Here is a 7,290-nt window from a genome sequence, read left to right as displayed (position 1 = left end):
ATTGCAAAGGCGAAGCGCTGCCTAGCTAGTGCTTAGAGTAGGGAGAGAGTGAGGGGTAGTTTGGGGAAGCGTCGGGTCTGTCGGTGCTCTTCCCTAAGCTTGTACCTCTACGAATGTTGTATTCCTTCAAGTAAAGTAAGTTCATATTCGTGATTCCTTTCTTTCAATAGTGATTATATTTGAGTGAGATAAGTTCTCTTACTTGCAAGTTCGTTGCTCTGTATTTATACAAAGTGCTATAGTTTGCTATGAGATATCAGACGTAGTTAGACTGCGATAGTAATTAGTAGCGTAGACGTGGTGTCTGGGCTAAGGGTTATCCTTCATTTGCCTTATATCCCACGGGTTGCTAGAGGTAGGCCGTAGGTGGTGACAGCCCTATTGGTTCTTTGTAATCCTCCATGTTCGGATATAGCGTAGAGCTAGGTCCGTAGAACCGCTGGCCGGAGTCTCCTGACAGATCAGAGGTAAGTCGGTGCCCGTAGCAAGTTATATCTAAAAGATTGACCTCTAACTGACCTATAGTGCTATCCTTAGGAATTCTCTCTACCCTCACCACCTACCTTCATGTGTCCTTGGACCGACTAGTACAGAGTTAGTACATACACGTTTCCTTGGATTTGATACCCTTGGAATACTCTGAGGTGAAAGCTATAATGGTATCCGTGTGCTTGCGGATTTATTCGCTATCGCTAAAATACCCAACAAGCTTTCTAGCACCGTTGCCGGGGAACGGTTGCTGTATCTTTCTTCTTACCTAGTCATCCTCTTACCTTTTCAATTTTCTTTCTCCTACCTTTACCCCCATTATCATGGAGCAGCCCACTATCCAAAGCTTCTCCGCTCCTAGAGGCGAGTTCTTAGAGCCACCACCTTCTGAACACCCAATTTTCACATCCAGCTATGAACTCCATCTCGACCTTGTTGCTATGGTTCAGGGACTTTCCTTCTCTGGGTTAGATAGCGAAAACCCATACCACCATCTGTGAGAGTTTGAGCAAGTGTATTCATGCTACGCTATTGCAGGTATGTCACACAATACCCTCAGGTGGAAGTTGTTTCCCTTTTCTCTTGTAGAGAAGGCCAAGTAATGGTACACACTTATCGTTAGTAGCGCGAACGGTAGCTGGGACGACCTTAGAGATAAATTCTCTATCGCATTCTTCCCCTTGACTCGTATCGTTGCTCTACGGAAGGATATCCTCTCCTTTCAGCAGAATGAAAAGGAATCCATAGGTGCGGCTTGGGCTAGATTTTCACTCTTGGCGAAATCCGACCCTATCCTATCGATACCCGTCCCTATGTTGCTTCAACACTTTTACATAGGTCTCGATAAGGATTCCGCCCATTATCTCGATATCATTGCTGGAGGGTCATTTGTCCACAAGACTTTAGTCAAAGGTAGGAAAATCCTAGATCGAATCACCGAAAACACCTCCTTCGTAGTCGAGTCTGAACCCTTCCAAGAAGAGCGTGCGTCGAGCCATGAGGACATTCTAGCAGCCAAATCCAATCCTTCACCTTCCACATCCTTAGATTCAGCCCTAGGACCCTCTCTCGAACCATGAGCTTCGGAGGAAGAAAAGATTCAACCTTCGGAACTCCCAATTGAATTCAAGGATGATATTTTTGAAGATTTTGGAAACACCTCAAATTATCTCTGCACAACGAAACCGCCGGTTCCCATCCCTTCCACAGATCCTATAGAATCCACCTTCTTTAGGGAAAACATTAAGAAGTTGATGACTATTATGACCAGTGAATGGTTGAGAGAGCTGGAGCTATCGTCAGAAGTTTTTCGGGTTAGCTCCCCTCCCTCAATCATTCCTTGCACCATAAGAGGAGCCCCGGTAGAAGTCCTCTATAATCCCACTATCGGAGCCAACATCATCTCTAGCGAATGCACGTTGCACCTTTTGGGAGATGAGCCGTTGGTTCCAACTGACAAAACCTTCTGGACCTCCTCTGGAGAAATCCTGGAACGAGTTGGGGTTTTGCAGAATGTGTCTATTAGACATGAAGATGTCGAAGCAATCCTTCACTTTCATGTCTTTGAAGTCCGAGACTTCGATCTCATGATCGGGCATCCATCGAGAAATTGCTCATGGATGCTTCGACTCAAGGAAAGCTCGATGTCCATTTAGGGAAGGAAATCTTTTCTGTCCATATCTCTGGAGCCAAAAACTCCATGAAAGAACCTTCCCGCGATTCTAAACCGATCGAAGAGGTGAAGGGACTTCTCCCTTTTGACTCACTTTGAAAAATTCATCGAAGAGGAGGATGATCTTGCCGAACCCATAGACATATCCGAGTTTTGAGATGCCTCCTAGACTTCCAATTGAGTTAAAGCCCTTACCTCGCAGGCCTTCGATTACGCCTTCCTCCACGGTGACACTGAGTCTCCCATTATCATTAGTGACAAACTTTCGGAAGAGGAATCCGTGAGACTCATCACCGTTCTAGAGAAACATCGAGCCGTCCTTGGATATTCTCTCCAAGACCTCAAGGGAATTAGCCCAACTCTTTGAACTCATCGCATCCCCTTAGATCCTACCATCACACCTTCTAGGGAACCTCAAAGGAGGTTAAATAATGCGATGAGGGATGTCGTTAAGAAGGAGGTCCTAAAACCCCTACACGCTAGGATCATCTACCCTGTGCCATATAGTGAGTGGGTTAGTCCCGTTCAGGTAGTGCCTAAAAAGGGAGGGATGACGGTCATTCCTAATGACAAGAATGAGCTAATCGCTCAACATCTCCCCACAGGATGGAGGATGTGCATTAACTATAGGAACCTTAACAAGGCTACAAAAAAGGATCATTTCCCGCTGCCTTTCATTGATGAAATGTTGGAACGGCTAGCAAACCATTCCTTCTTTTGTTTCCTTGATGGGTATTCTGGTTATCATCAAATTCCCATCCATCCCAATGACCAAAGCAAGACCACTTTCACATGCCCTTATGGAACGTCTGCTTATCGTAGGATGTCGTTCGGGTTGTGTAATGCACCCATTTCGTTCCAAGGATGCATGATGTCTATCTTCTCAGACATGATTGAGGAAATCATGAAAGTTTTCATGGATGATTTCTCCGTCTACGAAAAGACTTTCGACCATTGCCTTGAGAATTTAGACAAGGTCTTGCAACGATGCCGTGAAAAGGACTTGGTACTTAATTGGGAAAATGCCATTTCATGGTCCGTGAGGGCATTGTCTTAGGGCACCTTATTTTTGAACGAGGGATAGAGGTGGATCGAGCCAAGATTGAAGTTATAGAAAATCTTCCACCTCCAATCAATGTCAAGGGAGTCCGTAGCTTCCTAGGCCACGCTGGGTTCTAACTCCGTTTCATCAAAAACTTTTCCCAAATCGCTAGACCCCTCACAAGCCTCTTAGCTAAGGATGCGCCCTTTGATTTCATCGATGAGTGCTTCGCTGCCTTCCACACCCTCAAAAAGGCACTCATCTCAGCTCCAATCATTCAACCCCCAGATTGGACGCTTCCGTTTAAGATCTTGTGCGATGGTAGTGACTATGCTGTAGGGGCTGTTCTAGGCGAAACTAAGGATAGAAAGCATCATGCGATTGCTTACGCTAGCAAGACTTTGACAGGAGCTCAACTTAATTATGCTACCACTGAAAAAGAGCTCCTTGTCGTTGTCTTTGCTATATATAAGTTTAGGTCTTACTTAGTAGGAGCCAAGATCATTGTTTACACCGATCATGCTGCTTTAAAATATCTGCTCACTAAGAAAGATGCTAAATGCCGCTTGATAAGATGGATCGTTCTACTTCAAGAATTTGACCTCAAAATAAAAGATAGAAAGGGAGTAGAAAACTATTTGTCGCATGTGCATCACACTAACATGTAGGAGCTACCGATAAATGACTTCCTCCGGGATGACATGCTACTAAAGTTCACGGACTCCACCCCCTGGTATGCAAATATTGTGAACTTTATGGTTGTAGGATATGTACCACCAGGAGAAAACAAGAGGAAGTTGATCTACGATAGTAGACGCCACTTGTGGGATGATCCATACCTCTACAGAGTTTGTTCGGATGGCTTGCTGAGAAGATGTGTACCCGCAGCCGAAGGAATGAGGATCATTGAGAAGTGCCATGCGGCACCATATAGGGGACACTATGGTGCATTTCCTACTCAAGCAAAGATCTGGCAGAGTGGATTCTTTTGGCCAACCATGTAGGAAGACACAAAAGATTTCGTTCAAAAGTGCCGGAGATGCCAGCAGCATGAAGGAATCACCGCACGAGATGCAATGCCCCTACAGAACAATCTCTAGATAGAACTATTTGACGTGTGGGGCATTGACTTCATGGGACCTTTCCCAAAGTCCTATGACAGTGAGTACATCCTGGTGGCAGTTGATTATGTGTCCAAGTGGGTAGAAGCAATACCGTGCTGTGCAGTAGACTCCAAGCATGCTCGAAAGATGTTCCACGAGGCCATATTCCCTTGTTTTGGGACACCAAGGATGGTGATAAGTGACGAAGGGTCTCACTTCATTGATAAGACCTTCCAAAACTTCCTGAGAGAGCTTGGAGCGTAGCACAATATCGCAACTCCATATCATCCCTAAACAAGTGGTTAAGCAGAAACATCGAACAAGCAAATCAAGAACATTCTACAGAAGACCGTACAGGAGATGGAGAAATAATGGAAGACAAAGCTACTCGATGCACTTTGGGCATATCGGACTACCTACAAGACACCATTAGGCATGTCACCCTATCAGCTAGTATACGGGAAAACATGCCACTTACCTGTCGAGCTGGGACATAGGGCACACTGAGCAATCCAGAAATTCAATATGGACTTCAAGAAAGCTAGAATGCATAAGAAGCAACAGCTATTAGAGCTGGAAGAATGGAGGGATAAAGCATACCACAATGCCAAGATCTACAAAGAAAAAACCAAGAAGTGGCATGACAAGAGGATCAAGCAAAAAGAAATCAAGCTGGCAGATAAGGTATTACTCCTTAATTCCAGGGTCAAGTTATTTGGACATAGGAAGCTTTGGAGAAAATGGGAAGGACCGTACACCGTCATCAATGTCGCGCCACACAGAGTAGTTACACTCCAAGACGACGGAGGTAAGATCTTCAAGGTAAACGGTCATTGCTTAAAAATCTTCCTAGAACCTGATGATAAAGAGTATGATTTGATCAACTTCATTGAAGAAACCTAACCTTAAAATCAACTCTCATAATAAATAGTCCCCTAATAAAATGTAGGTACAAGAATAAGTGTGTGTGGGGGGGGAGGGGGGGGGGGGTGTCACCCAACGCCCAGATCATCCACGCACAACAAAGGTATGCAACCCCTTTCCTCACTCTCCTTCATTCATGAGATTGAATGATTTTCAAATCTGCCTCTCTAAGGTCAAACTCAAAATAAAATGAATCAACATGCTCCGCTTGCTCTACATGTTTCCTATGGTTGGCTTGCATATGTTTTATTCCATGCTTATCATCTTGATGCTTGTGAACAAATATCTTTAGGAAAGCATGCTCATCTAAGTAGTTGATGTTTGTGATATGGTTTGATGATATGATCTTCGCTCTTGACGTTTAAGTGCTTGGGAATTTTATTTGAAAATTTAGAAAATATTTGCAGAGCTCCTCTTTGATATGCCAAAGTCCTACCAAAGCCATGTGATGAGACATATTGAAAACTCTATACACATATGCTGCTTGTCTTTACATTGAGCTTTGTCAAATTGTTGTGACCCTTGAGAGAATTCCTTTCATGCTTTCATGATCAAGATTCATGTGCACACCATATTCCCCTTGCTATGCTCATATGAGAATTAGCATTGTACCATCCATCCATTCCATAAAATAAATGGTCCACCATATGTGTTGGTCTCTCTCTCCATTTATTGTTACAAAAGAGTCATAGGCTATCAAAAAAATTAAATATATCAACACATGAAGGTCCAAGCATTGAAAAAAAGAGTTGGTCACATGAAGGTCCAAGAAAAAAATAAAAAAAGAATAAAGATAGCCATGTCTCAAAAGAAATTAGAAAGGGGGAGAGATCATGCAAAAAGGAGTTTCCATTTCATCAACCATTCGCCATCCACCATATCCATACACGTGCACATCTTGATCTATTGTATGACTTATTTTTCTCCTTGATCCAATTTTTAACTTTGCAATATATGTGATATAAGTATGCCTTATCCTTCGTACCCTACCTTGAGATCCACATATAGCCATCATTAGAAGTAGGATGGAGAAAGGTAAGTCTAATGCCTTGGTGAGGACATACACACATTGAGCAATTTGAGAGAATCAAATGAGGAGCTAAGCAAGGTTTGTTTTGAAAACTAATTGAAAAATCCCAAGCTACTTGACATGATGAGTAGAAGTGACTTGATTCAAGGTCGTTCCATACCTCAACCACCCAAGATGGCATGATAGACACTTCAAAGTTCACAAGTGCAAGGTATGGTTGGGAATATCTCTTATGCTCACTTAATACCTTTGGAAGTTATGTTCACCTTAGTCCTTTCTCCTTCACTCGAGGACGAGCAAAGGCTAAGTGTGGGGGTGTTATTGATGGCTATTAAGTACCAAATCTAGGCTGCCAACTCCTGCATAAACACATAAAAGATGAGCATCAACAGTAGTGGTAGGAGTTATTACTAACGGATTCCACAAGTGTTGGTGAATATTTGTATGCAGGTCCATTAAGGGAGAAAACACACCTCAGAGACCAAGGAAACACACTCTCAACCAATCAGAAGCAAGCACATAGATTGGAGGGCCCACATCAGGGGTTAAACTACCTAAACTTACCGCCAATCACCCTGTACCCACTTGGGGACCCACCTGGCAGTGTCCTGGACAAAAGGTGGCGCGAGGGGAGCCAACCAGGGGTCGGCCGAACCCCCAGTTCGGCTGAACCACTCTGGTAGCCCCTCAAGCCCATCTTCCACATGTCGACTCCTCGTGACATCCCAAAGGCGGTTATGACCGCTTCGCCATGAAGTTACTGCCTCAGACAGTGCTAGGTGGCACAAGGAGAGGAGTTGGAGGAGAATATTTCCTTGAAATGCTTGGAGCAACTCCACTCTCCCAAGGTGTAGACGTGGTGTTTGGGCTAAGGGTTATCCTTCGTTTGCCTTATATCCCACGGGTTGGTAGAGGTAGGCCGTAGGTAGTGACAGCCTATTGGTTCTTTGTAATCCTCCACGTCCGGATATAGCGCAGAGTTGGGTTCGTAGAACCACTGGTCGGAGTCTCCTGACAGATCAGGGGTAAG

This window comes from Setaria viridis, chromosome 4 (genome assembly GCF_005286985.2).
Source record: "Setaria viridis chromosome 4, Setaria_viridis_v4.0, whole genome shotgun sequence".
NCBI classification, from domain to species: Eukaryota; Viridiplantae; Streptophyta; class Magnoliopsida; order Poales; family Poaceae; genus Setaria; species Setaria viridis.
The sequence above is the reverse complement of the archived record's forward strand: the minus strand, read 5'-3'. Positions refer to the sequence as shown.